At 37.8% G+C, this 16,967-nt stretch overlaps 1 pseudogene; it reads right to left on the reverse strand.

Moving 5' to 3' along the window:
- Positions 1-301: 301 nt before the first annotated feature.
- Positions 302-10,149, reverse strand: LOC120194499 (annotated as a pseudogene).
- Between the last annotated feature and the right edge of the window lie 6,818 nt (positions 10,150-16,967).

Consider the following 16,967-nt stretch of genomic DNA (forward strand, 5'->3'; position numbering starts at 1 on the left):
CCATTAGCCAACAACAATCATATACAAGGATTAACTAAAAGAAAACCCAGCTAAATAGAGATACAGTCGTTCCAGGTATGTATATTCAACCCGGTCATTTACAGTTGATATCGATTTGATACCCAATTCGATACAGACTCGATGTATTAACCAATTCTCAAATATGTGAAAAGTTATTATACAAGCCCTTCTCATTACAGATGTTAAAAGCTCAATCAACAAAATCATTTTTTTGTTATATTTACATAATATTGTGTATTGATGACTTGTATAACATATTATGTTAAAACAATTTCTAGATACCAACCTATACACCAAAAAACGTATGCCAATGTTGCTCTTTTTTCACCGTGATGCTCGAAAACCAGAAACCAAGATCACTGGCTATGCATTTTGGCTACCAATCTGGAGACCGGGGATTCATAAGGTGGAACAACAGAAATCATGGACTGACCGTAATAATTATTTAAATATATTTGGAAATGACCGCATGAACACCCGATCTTCAATCGTAGAAGCTCGTGTCTGGTCCATGTAGGCGTTCAACATTTCCAAAAATGCTTTTCCCTTTTTTGAGTAGTCCGTTGATGCTGCCCGGCATGACTCGATCCTGGCCGAATGATACGGGACATAACCATCCTGAGAGACAAACCATCTCTCAACGACCTTAAAACATACAACATGAAATAAACCTTCAAGGTATACAATTATTAGAAGAGATATGGAATACATGGGGTGAAGAGAAGAGGATTATATTCTTGAAATTTTCCAGAGTTTTTTGCTGAAAGAAGCAGAACAACAATTTTAGAACTTCAGAGCTTAAAAAACAATAATCCTGACTTTGATCTCAATACCTTACAAAGTTTGTAGAAAAAAGTGTTATGGATATTGGGGTCATCGGTGAAAGTGAGCTGATGGATGTTGAGAAATAAACAAGTAACAAGTAATTTCCCTATAGCCAGATTAGTGAGAATACGAAATAAAAGCGGAAAAATTGATAACGGAGTTCAGCCAATTGGCTTACGTCTCTGGACTGCTGTAGATCTTTTACTAAAGAGAAAAAATTACAAGTGTTTACAAAACACACTTGAGAGAGAAGTGGAAGATTTTGGGATGATTTTGAAGCTAAATGAGATAGGGTATTTATAGTTGAAGCTTAGGGACTAATCTTTGAAAATACCCTAAAGTCCAATGACTAAAGTGTAATAAACCCATTTCAAAAATTCAAACAATATTTATTGCACCGAATTCAGTGCTCCCTCCTCAGCCCATTTCTTTGACTTTTCTCTAACAATCTCCCACTTGAAGACTGATTTTAATCTGTCTTCATACCTCAATGCAGCAATATTTCTGGTCTTATTATTCTAGCATACCAACTGAAGCTGAACACAACTTCAGTTTGTCCGTGGTCACCGTCTTTGTCAACATGTCTGCCGGATTTTGAGCTCCACTAATCTTTTCAAGTTTCAAAATCCCATCTTCCAGAAGAGACCGGATAAAGTGATATCGCAATTGTATGTGCTTCGTTCTGGAATGAAAAGACGGATTCTTTGCTAGATGGATAACACTTTGACTATCATAATACAAGACATTGTTTTCTTGTTTCTTGCCTAACTCTTCCAAGAAACTTTGGAGCCAAACTATCTCCTTGCTGGCTTCCGTAACAGCGACATATTCTGCTTCAGTTGTGGAGAGAGCAACTATATTTTGTAGTTGAGAAACCCAACTTACTGCAGTACCTCCTAGAGTATAGACATACTCTGTAGTGCTCCTTCTGATGTCAACATTTACGGCTAAGTCAACATCTACATAGCCTGTCAGTATCGTATCTCCACCTTTGAAACAAAGTGCTTTATTTGTGGTACCCCGCAGATATCTGAGGATCCATTTGACTACTTCCCAGTGTACTTTGCCCGGATTATTCATGTACCTGCTAACAGCTCCCACTGCATGAGCAATATCTGGTCTGGTACAAACCATGGCATACATCAGACTTCCAATTGCTAAGGCGTACGACACCTTCACCATGTGTGCACGTTCTTCCTCCGTCTTTGGTGACTGTTCTTTGGAGAGTCTGAAATGAACACCTAAAGGTTTACTTACTGGTTTAGCATCTTGCATGTTGAACCTGGAGAGTACTTTGTTGATGTACTCAGCCTGTGATAACATCAAAGTCCCCGACTTTGTGTCTCTCTTGATCCTCATCCCAAGAATCTGCTTTGCAGAGCCCAGATCCTTCATAGCAAACTGCTTCGACAATTTTTGCTTTAAGTTTATAATCTCTTGCATGTCTGAGCCTACAACGAGCATGTCATCAACATACAATAATAAAATAATGAAGCTATTGTCGAACCTCTTGATGTAACAACAATGATCTGCTTGGCATCTGGTAAAACCACTGCTACTCATGAAGCTATCGAACTTCTTGTACCACTGTCTAGGAGCTTGTTTTAAACCATACAAGCTCTTCTTCAACCTGCATACCAGGTTTTTCTTGCATGCTTCTATGAAGCATTCTGGTTGCCTCATATAGATATCTTCCTCCAAATCACCATGAAGGAAAGATGTCTTTATATCTAACTGCTCAAGATGTAAATTCTCTGCAGCTACAATTTTCAACACCAGTCTGATTGTAGACAGTTTTACGACTGGAGAGAAAATTTCATTGTAGTCAATACATTCTTTTTGCTGAAAGCCTTTGACAACCAATCTTGCTTTGTAGCGTTTGCTCCCATCATGCTCTTCTTTGATCCTGTAGATCCACTTGTTATGGAGCGCTTTCTTACCTGGTGGTAATTCAGCTAATTCCCATGTCTGATTTGACATAAGCGAGTCCATCTCATCTTTCATGGAAGACTCCCACTTGACTGAATCCTCCACTTACATTGCTTCATCATAGCACTATGGTTCACCATTGTCAGTCAGCAACAAGTAGTGCAAAGAAGGAGAATACCGTTGGGTTGGTTTAGGAATTCTGGAAGAGCATCTTAGTTCCGGTGTGCCTGATTCTTCTTGAACTGCTTCAGGACTGATCTGAACATCATTTCCAGAAATCTCCTCGAACTAAGCAAATTCCTTTGTTTCAGCTTTGGTATTGGAGCTGCTTCATTCTACAGTTGACCTGTCTTTGTACATCACATTCTCATTGAAAATGACATCTCTGCTTCTGATGATCTTTTGATTTTCATAGTCCCAAAACCGGTAACCGAACTCATCACCGCCGTAATCAACAAAGGCACATTTGTTGGACTTAGCATCAAGTTTACTTCTTTCAGCAGAGTCTATGTGTACATAAGAAATACAACCAAACACTTATAAGTGTGAAAGATTTATTTCTTTCTTGCTCCAAACTTCCTCTGGTATTCTGTCATCCAAAGGAACTGAGGGCCCACAGTTGATCAGGTAAGCTGCAGTGTTGATAACTTCAGCCCATAGAAATTTGGGCAATCCGGCATGTATCCTCATGCTTCTAGCACGTTCATTCATAGTTCTGTTCATGCGCTCTGCTACGCCATTCTGCTGCGGTGTCATGGGAACTGTTGTCTCCATCTTGATCCCATTATTTGCGCAGAAGTCTTTGAATCTCCTATTTCTGTACTCTCCTCCATTGTCAGACCTCAACTGCTTAACTTTCAGACCAGTCACATTTTCCACCATGGCCTTCCATTTTCTGAAGGTATCAAAGACTTCTGATTTCTTCTTCAGAAAATAAACTCACACCTTCCTTGTAGAATCATCGATGAAGGTGACATAATATAGTGAGCCTGCAAGAGATGGAACTGGAGATGGTTCCCATACATCAGTATGAGCCAACTTTAACTTTTCAGCCTTGGGTGTCTTACCAATCTTTGCAAAGTTGACTTTCTTTTGTTTGCCAAAGATGCAATCCTCACATAGTCCGACATCTACATTCTTTAGATCCGACAGCTTCCCTTTTGACAAAAGTGCCTTCATCCCTTTCTCGCTCATGTGACCAAGCCTTTGGTGCCATAGGTTTGATTTTTCATCAGCATCTGCGGCTGCAATGATATTCTCTAAATTTGAGGTTACATAGAGAGTACCAGTTTTCTTACTACGAGCAATGACGAGTGCTCTTTTAGTAATCTTCTATTCACAGTCTGAAAAAGTTGTGCTATATCCTTCTCCATCAAGTTGTCCAACAGAAATCAAATTTCTTTTGAGACCAGGAATATGTCTCACACCTTTCAACGTCCAGGTGGTCTGGTTTGGCAACTTTAGTCGGATGTCTCCTCTTCCGACGATCTTCAAGGTTTCATCATCAGCTAGATGAACCTTCCCAAAATCACCACTGGCATAGTTCTCAATGATTTCTCGGTATGTGGTGGAGTGGAAAGATGCCCCTGAATCCAAGATCCATGATTTAATCGGACTGTTGACGCTTAGAATCATGACATCACTTGTCTCCTCTGTCATGTTTGCAGATTCCTGTACGCCGGTATTTTTCTTCAGTGCTCGACAATCCATTTTAAAGTGACCCTTCTTGCCACAATTATAACAGGTAAAATCTTTCTTTCTCGTTCTTGATTTTCCCCGTCTGGATTTCGATCTGCCACGATTTGAATTTCTTTCTGAAGTTCTCCCTCTGGACTCCGTGTGCAAGGCTGAGGAGGTTGATGCTTCACCTGATTCTCTTCGTCGAATTTCTTCGCTCAGTACCAGATCCCGAACATCGTCGAATTTTAATTTACTATTTTTCGACGAGCTGCTAACTGTTGTAACAGTAGTATTCCAACTGTCTGGTAGAGATGATAAGAGAATTAAGGCTCGAACTTCATCATCGAATTCAATTTCCACGGAACTCAACTGGGTTGTGATTGTGTTGAGTTCATTTAGGTGTTGTGCCACCGATGCCCCTTCCGCCATCCGCAAATTGAATAATCGCCTCATCAAATGAACTTTGTTTGAGGCTGATGGCTTCTCATACATACTGGAGAGAGCCGCCATAAGACCCGTCGTGGTCTTTTCCTTTGCTATGTTAAAAGCAACATTGCGGGATAACGTCAGTCGGATAACTCCGAGGGTTTGTCTATCGAGAAAAGCCCAGTCTTCATTCTTCATGCCCTCTGGTTGCTTTCCTGAGAGGGGTTGATATAGATTTTTCTAGTACAAAAAATCTTCAATCTGCATCTTCCAAAAGCCAAAGTCCGCACCATCGAACTTTTCAATTTTCACCTTCCCTTCGTCTGCAGTCATCGCTCCCACTCGAATCTGGATTCGTTTGGATCGTTTCTGACAATTCTTGCGAACCACCGTGTATTAGAACATCTCCGTCGACAAATTAGTATCGCCGACAAAATTTCCCTATTCACGAAATTTACTATTCACGTGAACAGTAATGAATAGTAACCTCGCAAAAATTGACAAAATTCACAACCAAAAGCTCTGATTACCAGTTGTTGGGAAATAAACGAGTAACAAGTAATTTCTCTATAGCCAGATTAGTAAGAATACAAAATAAAAGCGGAAAAAATAATACCTGAAAAATTGATAACGGAGTTAAGCCAATTTGCTTACGTCTCCGGACTGCTGCAGATCTTTTACTAAAGAGAAAAAATTACAGGTGTTTACAAAACACACTTGAGAGAGAAGTGGAAGATTTTGGGATGATTTTGAAGCTAAATGAGATAGAATATTTATAGTTGAAGCTTAGAGACTAATCTTTGAAAATACCCTAAAGTTCAATGACTAAAGTGTAATAAACCCATTTCAAAAATTCAAACAACATTTATTACACCGAATTCGGTGGAATTCGGTGCCCCTCCTCAACCCCTTTCTTTGACTTTTCTCTAACAATGGATGCATTGGGTCCCTTTGAACTTCTTCAAAAGCCACAACCCGGAATTGAATAAAGAATTTGAGCTGTATAAATTTCCCAAGTGTGGACCAGATAGAGATAGGTATGTATGAAGGTATCTCCGGTAAGGTTTCATAACATTATCTGCAGAAAGAAATGCATATATTGAGTAGACATTACAAAATAGTAGTAAAACGGAAAACGAAGCTTCGGACAAGAGCATATCTACCTGCTATTGCTGTTCTTATTATGATGTTTCCAATGGAGTGCCCGACAAAGCTAAGTTTGATCTCTCCTAATCGTCCATATCTTGAAGCTTTACCCACTTTCTTTTTAAGAAAATGGACCACTTCCTGCGCCAGCCTCAGCCCCATTTCTCTGAAGTCTCCAGATGTTTTATCCTCATTTGCCTCTGACATGAGAAACTCGATTTTGGGATCTATTAAAAGCCATTGGTTGCGAACAAGCCGCAAGTCCAGATGATGCCCCTATTATATCAAGTTGGATTTAAACATTAATTCACTGACCAACAAATCTCTAATACGAACATGCTGAAAGTTAACAAGGAAAAGAAAGGGTAAGCTTTGCACACTAAAATGATGGGTAGACACTGATATCTTCAATTTTAGAAGCCATAGTTCTATGCGGCCTTTGAGAAGCAAAAAAGTTACATAGGGAGTTGCTATAAATGTACTCGTTTTCAACTTATTAATGGTAATATGCATTAAAAATACAACCTAATAAAACAAGTATGGGAAAGTGAAACTTGCCTGAAATCCATGCACAAAGACAACAACCTTCAAATCACGGCCTCTTTTTGCAGCAGTTGCACGTGGCGGCTTTCTCCCTTCTTTAGAACTAATATCAGAATTCGAGGCAACTGAATCTACAACATCCAAATAATTCATGTATGAGTTATAACTCATACTACGACCAGGAGCATTCATAACGCGTTCTACAATTGCAATGGGAATTGCCGAAGGATCTCCAAATATTTGCATGTCTTGGATTGATCGACTGTTAATCTGTGTGCAAAAATCTTCAGTAAACACCCGGAATTAGGACTATAACCATTAAATAAAATAGTGTACCTTCATTTGTGAAATAGTCCGTCGATGAAGGTCAGCCTTCATTACATATGCACAGGCTGCATTTCACAATATGAATTTCCCAAAATTAGAACTGAGTATGTAAACAAAGAGCAACATATTTACTCAAATGAATACATAAACAAGTGTTCACATCATCAGATAACTTCCACAAACTTGAACCCCTCTTATGCAAAACATGGTGGGTAGTCTCCTTAAAACTGCGGTTCATATAATGATGAGGCATTTCAACCATAGAGTAAACCATCCATAATGACCATTCAGCTTTTCTATCCTTGGCCCATGCATCATGAAGGGATTCCATTATCCTTGTTTTATTATCCCTGGAATGAAATGCAATTTCAACACCTAAAATAAGCACCAATACTATGAAAGCAGTATCAAGGGGTTCAAATCATATTTAGGGATTTAATGATCAATGAAGTGTTAATAAGAGGGATACTGAGCAAAACAAGCCTACAATATCGGGAGAAATTGTTGACTAACAACAACTGGAAATAAAAATTATACGCTAACCTGTGGAAAGTGAGAAAAGTGCTCCATAAATATAACACCTGATCACCATATAGATTAAACATTCTGGTTAAATCATCCTTGGATAATTTCTGGGGCAATTTATCACTTTGAAAATCTGATTCACCATTAATTTTCCGTTAAAAGAGAGGAAGAGATTGTAACTTCAATCTATAATAAAAACTATAAAACCGTAAAAAGGGTAAAAAATAGGAATAAGACTGTGATGCTGGGTAAAAAAAAAGCAAGGACCTCAGGACTATTTTGTGGCTTGCCTTGTTCGGAGACTTCATTATCAGCAGCAACCTGATCTGCTTGCAGAAATGAATCAAAAAACCTTGTATCATTCATTGTGGATGTAAATTTAATCAAATCAACAGCTTGGTTAATGGCATTGCCAAGTTTTTGTAGCTCTACAATCAAGGTTTCACGAGCATCTAATAATGCCTTGACAAGCCTGACCAGTTTCAGGTCACTAGGATCCGCTTGATTCAGCACCTGCTCAATCACATAACCGGACCATCAGAAATATTGATTATCGTGGAAAACAAGAAGCTGCTTTAAAGAAATAAGATGATTTTCCTCTATTGGTCAAGTAAATCCTGGAGAAGTTTTAATCATCCCCCCACCCCCAACAAAAAAAAGAAAAAAAAAAGATAGAAAGAAAGAAAGTATAAAACATATTGAATGCATAGCTTTTTAATTTCAAGAAAAACTTTATATTTAATGTATAGCTTTAATCAAGCAGATGCAAAGATAGACCAAGTTGTGATTAGGTATGGGTTGTTGTTGTATATGAATATTCAATGTTTAGAACGAACCCGAGTCAACCCGCCGATAGTTTTACCAGCAACATCATCGGTGGCTGTAGAAGAAATACTGAAAAAATTCAACAGGTCAAGTTAGTTCTACATATCAATAGAGCACAACTTTATAAATAAAACCTCCCCTTTCCCTTTCTTTATTTCGACAAAGAACCACTATTTTTAGAATCTGTGACAAACCTGGGTACATTCATTGAGTCTTGGATAGAACCAGCTTTTAGGAGAGTGATGTGAACACTTACATCCACAAGAACAGCATGAAATGTATCAAAATAAACAGGGCAATAGGAATGCAGTCCTAAAAGAGCTTTAGCAGGGATCCGAAATTCATGGACGGAAGCGGGGTTACTATCTGGAGAAGCTTGAAACTCAGAACTGAATACAGAGCATTCGGATTGATTATAGGATCTTTTAACTTGAACAAACAAAACAATAACAGAAATGAAACGCTGATACAAAGAACGGAGGCTAAAGCTTTAAATTTTAATTGTGCAGTAATACGAAAACATGACTTGTCACCTTACCCCTTTTCCAACAGAGGAGCATATAAAAGCTCAAACTTTAAAATGACAGCTGATGAGGAAGGACACTGTCAGTGTCAGATAATGCTACATCAGCACCATAATAGGATATAAGAAAATATTAGCAAACCAAATAGCCAAAGCAATCTAAGTAGAAAAGCTTCTATGCATGTCCAAAATCAAAATCAAATGAAGAAAATACTGGTGAAAGTCACAACTTTCAGGAAAATCCACTGTCATTTCTATTTTTCCACATGGTTGGAGTAGAGATTTTAGTATCTATTAGCAAGAAAGAAGCTAAGAATCAAAGCCTATCATAGACTACCATAAGTTAACATAATGCAGGTTTATAGAGTAAGCTCTGCAATTTATGTGCTCTACTCTCCGGCTAAAGGGAGTATGATGCGTGCGCCTGTGGGTATGAGCAAGGAGATTTTGCCTACCTCTTTTTCCTTAAGAGGTAAATCAAATGCAACCATGGTAAATAAAAGAACATCCTGTCTTGCATATTTGATTCGAAAAGGCTGCGTTGCAAAACTGTTATCTTTTTCATCGATCTTCCATACTCCATATCCACCACCCTCACAACCCAAGTTTGGAGCTGCAAGATTTTTCTAGTCTTAATTAGTGGGGGGGGGAATGCTATTAGAGAAAACTTGTTACATTATACTTTGAGAGCATAAACAAACTTTAAAACAAGTAGGAGAAACCAACATATAGTTCCAAATACATTCACCATTAAACAAAGATGAAATTCAATGATTGGTCATAATTTAAGTATCAAAAGAAATTAAATTTGTTTGCTTCAGCTGAATCAAAATCATTTGACCAATCAATCAGCTAGCATGGAAAATTCTTTCGTAAATTGCAAGGTCCCTATTTAGGTCTATAGAGGGACCAGTTTCAATACAAAACACTAGAATTTCAACAATTTACCTTCATATTGTAAGACTCTGGAAGGCATCGCGAGAGAAGCAGATGCTTCATTGTCCCATCTGACTGTAATCTTGAGTCGATACCATCTGAACACTCAAATGAACATATGAATGAGGGTGTGCAGGATTCAAAACAAACTGGAAAACACAAGAATTCCACCATACCCTTGCTGGAAAAGATCAAGGTTATGAAACCTATGGATGTAAATAGCAATCTCGTGGGTAGTATCCAACATGGCCACCGGCTGTAATTTACCCGGGGGCGGCATTGCATCTGGTAACCTTTTTGCTTGTCCTCGTCTATTTTTTCATGTATTTATTTCTTCATTTCTCTATTATTCAAACCACTTGACCACCCATGATGTTGAAATACAAATAATCAAGTATCCCAATTCTTGCTTCTCCCCTTAGTTTTCACTCCCAAGTAAACTCTTATGGAGTTACGTTTCAGTTCCCATAAAATCCAGAGAACAAAGCAACCACACGTAAAAGAAGAGGACTCTCTAACAACTCTCCGTACCATCAAGTGGTTTTTAACAATACGGAAAGCTGCAAACAAGGAATTGTAATGAACAAAATTTCAGAAAGGAGCAATTATACTCTATGTTGCACTGATACGGATAATTAAAAGGTAGGGAGGGGACGGTAAGGGTACGACATATAAAAAAAAATTTAAAATTATAAATAGATGTAAAAAATTAAAAATAAAATTCATACTTCATAGAAAATTAGTGTAATACTCTAATTTAACCCTAATTAAAAATACTAAATTTTTTTCTCTAAATCCCTAAATTAATTTTAGTCTCCAATTTGAAAATACTGTAAAACTTGTTTTCATATTCGATATCCCTAGAAAGCTCAGGGATCAACTGACGATTATACCAAAAATTCTTTAAATCCTATTCTTGCTTTTCTTTCTTCCCGCGGCCGCTTCTTCTTCCTTTTCACAAACCTTGAAACCGTCCATTTTCAACAGCTCCTTCGTTTCTTCTATTTTGCCTGCCTTTTGCATTTGTTGATCATGACTACAACCAAGCTTTGAGTAAAAGTATTTTCTTCTTTGAAGCTCAGAGATCCGATTACCTCCCTCGTAATCAAAGAATCACATGGAGAGCTAACTTCGGTTTAAATGACGGCAAGACCAGTGGAGTAAGCACAAAATTACAACTGGGGACGTCCCCAAAATATCTCCAGATAAGTATTAACTGTCCACGAATTCAGTTAGTTGTACCCTGCCACCGTAACACGTCCCAGTACAAACATACCTCAACTGTCCCCTTGTCGAAAACATATCAAGTACTTGAAATAGGCTTCCTTTGTCCCCGTACTTCATAGATTATACATTTTTTTAAGAACTTTAATTTAGAATTTAAATATGATAATGCTAATAATGCATTTTTATTGTTTTTGCAATGAAGGCAGCTACATTATAACAATGCTGCTGTTTAAACCTACGTAACTCCAGTTTTTGTTTTTTTAAGGATATTATAAACAAAATCGAATTAGCGTTGTTTAAATGAAATTATGAATCTTAATGTAAACATCACAACCTCAAAAAGAAATGATGAGCACATGAGAGAAAATTACGAAATAGAAACAGAATATGACAAACCTGGGCTTGGATCTGCAACTTTTTTTCTTTTTTGTGCGACAAAATTCAATCTAGGTTTTTTTTAAATAAAGAGAATGCTGAAAGTAATTTTGTCAATTATAATATTAAATTATACTTTTACATTCAATTATATCATTCATCCGTTAAGTCAATAACGGGATAATGTCATGACTAACGGTTGCTGACATGACCAGCCACACCAAAATAACATCGTTTTAGTATGACCGTTTAGATGCCTAAAATAACATTATTTTAGACACTAAATTTTAGAGGTGTATCGATTTTGTCACTGACCTTTTAAACAGTTTTCTTTTTTAGCACTACACATTCCTACAGCCAAGCATCGCCCGTCCTGGGTCATATTTCGCTATAATATTGATATCAAAATATATGTATTTCACTCATATTTCTTCTCATAGGAATGATTAAAACTAGTTTTGAAGTATGTTGTTCGTCTTTTCGAAATAATACTTTTCATCGTATAGATTTTTGAACAAACACCATAAATCTCATAAATATAAGAAAGTCTCCAAACATCTAAAAATGATACTTTTTTTTGTTTAACTTAATTGATTTTGAGTAAATTCCGTAGAAAACTAATCATATGAGAAGAATGAGGAGTGGAATACAAACATTTTTGTGTCGAATTTGTCACAAAAGACGATCAATGATTGATTGTTGATGGCAGCCAAAAAGTATAGTGCCAAAAAGGAAATAATGTTTCAAAAGTTCACTGACAAAATCGATAAACCCCTACAGTTCAGTGTCTAAAACGATGTTATTTTAGATATTAAAATAACCGCACAAAAAAACTTCGTTTTAATGTGACATGTTATATCAACAATCATTAGTCATGTCATCATCTTATTAGTGACTTAACGAATTGAATGTAACATTAAAGTTCAGTATTGTAATTTACAAAATTAAAAGTTAAGTGATATAAACAAATTAATGTGTAAAGTTCAATGATATCTGAAGTAGTTTTCCCTTTAAAAAATAAAATAAACTCACATATAGTCCTTGATCATAAGTTTTTTTTATTGAGTATTCTGTAAAAAAATTATAAAATATAATATGTTTTTTTGACAAAAAGACTGTCGGACAAATATTATTATAAAATAAAAGAAAGAACTAAATAAGTCTCAAACGAAACAAATCTGGAAAAGAGAAATGCTAAACAGTTGTACCGCAAAAAGGATATAAATGAACAAACACCAAACTAAAGCCCCGACCATCTGACCTCTCGATTCTCAGCATAGAAACAATGAGCACACAACAGCCGAGAGGAAAAGAAGAAAAATGAAAGAAACGCGAGCCTTATAACACCACCCCCGTACCGAGATCAGAGTTCACGGAGGACCTACCCAACAATTTTCCACTGTCAATTGTTGTAAAACCCGTCGTAGACCATCCTCAACCCAATATTTATCCACTTGACCCAGAGCTGAATCAGTCGCTAATACGTGAGCCGCCTGGTTGCCTGAGCGAGGAATGATGATGAACTGACTGCCTTTAAACACTTTGGCACAATGGCGAGCCTCCCAAGTAATCACACTTATTTCTGATCTATCTGGTTCCTCAATCTCCATTTTCTAATGAACCGTTCGAGCATCCCCTTCAAAAATCACCCAGCGAAAACCCAGGTCCACTGAGAGTTCGATTGCATGCACCAGTGTTATTGCCTCCGCCTCAAAAGGAGAGGTAATCCTTGAAGCTTTGCGTCTGTATGCTCCCAATATTAGCTCGTTATTGTCACGAATCACTACACCATGACTCCTTTTCTCTCTGCATGAAATGAGCATCAAAATTTTCCTTTACAAACGGATCTGAGGGTGGAGACCAATGAACTTCCATGGTAGCAGGATTTGCAATTTTAACATGTGAGATTTCAAACTTTCGACAGTAAGTTTTTATAAAGGTAAAAATTTCATCTGTTGTTGTATATTTCTGTTCATGGTGAAATTTATTGCGAGCATACCATAATGCCCACAATAAGCTAGTTAGATTATCTCCAGACTGAGAGCTAGGATAATTATTTAACAACCATCCAAGCCACACATCATAATCTTCAACATGCATATTAATCAGCCATTGGTACTTTAACATGGCCACAACAATTGGGCAAGATGACAATCACGCACCACATGGGTAATGAACTTGGTAGTACCAATGCATAAAGGGCAGGTAGAATTTGGCACTAACTGTTTAGTGTAAAGATTTTGCTTTGTCAGAGTGAAATTATTAACAAACTTCTAGAGTTGAATTTGAATCTTTCTTTGACAACGTGTACCCCAAATATGTTTATATAAACGAACATTAGCTAGTGAACCTCAATTCTGGGCAATGGTAGCTTACAACCACTCCGTACACTATAGTTTCCCGAATGTTCACCGCACCAAACCCTCATATCCTCTTGTTCAAATTGAGACAATAGAATCTGAAAAATCCTTTCGGCCTCGGCTGTAGAAAAAATGCTTTGAACCAATTCCTCAGCACATTCCTTCCTAAAAGAAACCATTAAGTCTTACCCCCAATTTATGCCATCAACTCTAGGAGATTCAATTTTAATAAGTTATGTGTTTGATAACCAGTAATCATTCCAAATAGAGATGGAATGTCCCGATCCTGCTTTCCAGAATAGACCCTTTTCAAGCAGACCATGTGCACTCCAGATGCTACGCTAAATATAAGAAGCATGCGAGCCTAGTGGCATGTTCATAAAGCAAGAGTTTAGAAAATACTTAGCACGAAGAAGTCTCCCTACTAACGAATCAGGATTCATTACTAACCTCCACCCCTGTTTCACAAGAAATGTCGCATTAAACTTTGTAAAATCTCATAACCCTAAACCACCACAGTCCTTTAACATTCCCAGGACCTTCCAATTGCACTAGTGAATACCTCTTTACCTCCCTAAGATAGAAATATGGTACTCCAAGACTAGATTCGGGAAGACGGTCTTTCTTTTAAGGAGATTAAGCTAAACAATTATTTTGCCCTACTAAAGTTGGGAGGCCTAAATACTTCTCTGGGTTGGAAGAGTTTGAGACTTCTAAAATCCTACAAACATCCCTACGATTCTCATCAATCACATTAGAACTGAAAAAGATACCAGATTTATCAAAATTAATATCTTGGCCCAAGCAATCCCCATACAACTGCAACAAATTTTTTAGTTCAGAAGTCGTACTTGCCTTAGCTTCACCAAAAGTCAAATTGTCTGCAAATAATAAATGTGATATTGACGGAGCATATCGGTTAATGCGAACCCCTTTTAAAGCTGATCTACCACCTTCTGGATCTCTAAAATGTGAGGATAAAACCTCGCTACAGATGACAAAAGGTACGGACTCAAAGGATCTCCCTGACACAACCCACAACCCACGTTGGGGGGAAAAACCTCTCATTCTCTACCATTGATAACAACAGAAAAAGAATTGGAGCTAACGCAGCGTCGGATGATAGCGATCCAATCATCTGAATACCCCATTCGAGCCATAGTAGCCCAGACAAAGCCTCACTCTACCCTATCGTATGCTTTGCTCATGTCGATCTTTAGGGCAAAATGTCCTACCCGACCTTCTCTCCAATTTACAAAGGAATGAAAAATTTCATAGGCCACAATGATGTTATCTGTAATTAACCGATCAGGGACAAAGACACTCTGGGCCTCATCAATGCACATATTAAGTGATCCTTGCATATGAAATAATCTTATAAAGGACATTACACAAGCTTATCGGTCAGAAATGCGCAAGTCAACTAGGGGCACTCACCTTTGGGAGTGACACTATATTCGTTCGGTTAATTGAACTCATATCAGCGTCCCTGTGAAAAATAGAGAGACAATAATGTGCCACATCAGTTCCCACAATATGCCAAAACCGCTGATAAAAATGGCTCATAAAACATCATCTCTCGTCGCCTTGAAAGGGCTCATCGACCTAACCGCCTGATATACTTCATCCTAAGTGAATCTTCGTAGCAACTCCAAGTTCATTCTGTCAGAAATCATCCCATTAAATCCATGTAAAATTCTTTCATCCACAATGTTACCAGTTGACTCGAATAGCTTAGTGAAATAATTGTGAGCCAACGCTTCTAACTCACTTTCTCCCTCTATTTTATCTCCCGTATTTGACTTGAGCACATGAATTTTATTTTGGCGTTTGCAAGAGAAAGCAAACCGATGAAAGTAAGCGGTGTTATTGTAACCGTATTTGATCCAATTCGATCGTGCCCATTGCTCCCAATACAGTTCTGCTTTGTCACTTTCCAGATTTAATTAAAGTTTTGTTTTAATAATGTCACCAAGCACATCATCCATAGGATTTTGTGTCATAAGGTCTGTTAAACGTGACTTCATACCCATCTCCGTTATACATCTCGATTTCCGAATTTTAGTAAACAATATATCCAACCCTTTTCGAACTGCCTCTGATTTACTCAACAAATAACCTATTTCACATGTCCATAATTTTTGCACTTCATTCTCACACGACTCCTCTAGTAGCTAAGCAGATTCAAAGTAGAAGTGGCAATGACAATTTTCAGCAACACCTCCTATTGTGTCTAGAATCAAAGGAAAATGATCAGATAAAGAATGTACCATATGTGTAACCAAAAATTGAGGGAAAACATTGCTCCATACATTATTTGCCACACCACGATCAAGTATCTAGTGCTTTGCGAAAATCACTTCGACCACCCATCTTCTCGAAAGAAAACAAGATTTCGTTGAAATCGCCAATGACAACTCAAGGTATTTCTGGAGTATCATTCAACTGTCTCAAAAGGTTATATGACTCAGCTTGTCTTTGTTCTTCTAAAGCTCTGTAGAAACCCGTACAATGCCAACTTTTACCTTCTGTATCCCTATCAATCATAACATCTATATGCGAGTCCGAAAAAGATCTCACAGAAACAACACAATCCTCCTTCCACGCTAGACTAAGCCATCCACAACTTCCACGCGCACTAACTTTGATCCCACACTAAAAGCCACATGACTTAAGAATTTGCTCCATACGCGATCCTTGTAGCTTCGTTTCAATGAAAAAAGCTACCATTGGATTAAAATCCTTCAACGAATAATGAAGGTGACGCACCGCCCGGGATTGGCCCAACCCCCTGTATCTGTCCCGCAATTATTGGATTACTATGTTCTCTTTCCACCATCAGGCTTCTCAAACTGTCTCTTCCTCCGCCACAGTCATCTCAATATATATAATCTCATTCGACCCTTTACGGACACCGAATGTATTCTCAACCCATAACCTCGCCTGACTCGACATATCCTGCCCCTCTGCATTGTTCGTTACCCCTCCCTTTAACCGTTGCGAACATGCCCCCAATTCCACATTCTCTTCTCGTAGCCATGGGCTAGAAGCGACTCCTCTCCTCCAAGTAGGGGCACGCAAAGAGATATCTCATTGTGCTACCTATTCATTTTTCGATTATAACACTCGAGCAGGACATAAATTTTTGTCATAACCTAGCTTACCACACAAAAAGCAGAAAAATCGCAGTTTTTCATATTGAAAAGTGGCATAAACAGAATTACGTCCATGATCAGCAACTTTCTTCCGACGTTTTATAGGTTTTCGGACATCCACTCCCACTCTTATTCGAATACTGC

This window comes from Hibiscus syriacus, unplaced genomic scaffold, assembly GCF_006381635.1.
Source record: "Hibiscus syriacus cultivar Baekdansim isolate YM2019G1 unplaced genomic scaffold, ASM638163v2 tig00116997_pilon, whole genome shotgun sequence".
Classification (NCBI taxonomy): Eukaryota; Viridiplantae; Streptophyta; class Magnoliopsida; order Malvales; family Malvaceae; genus Hibiscus; species Hibiscus syriacus.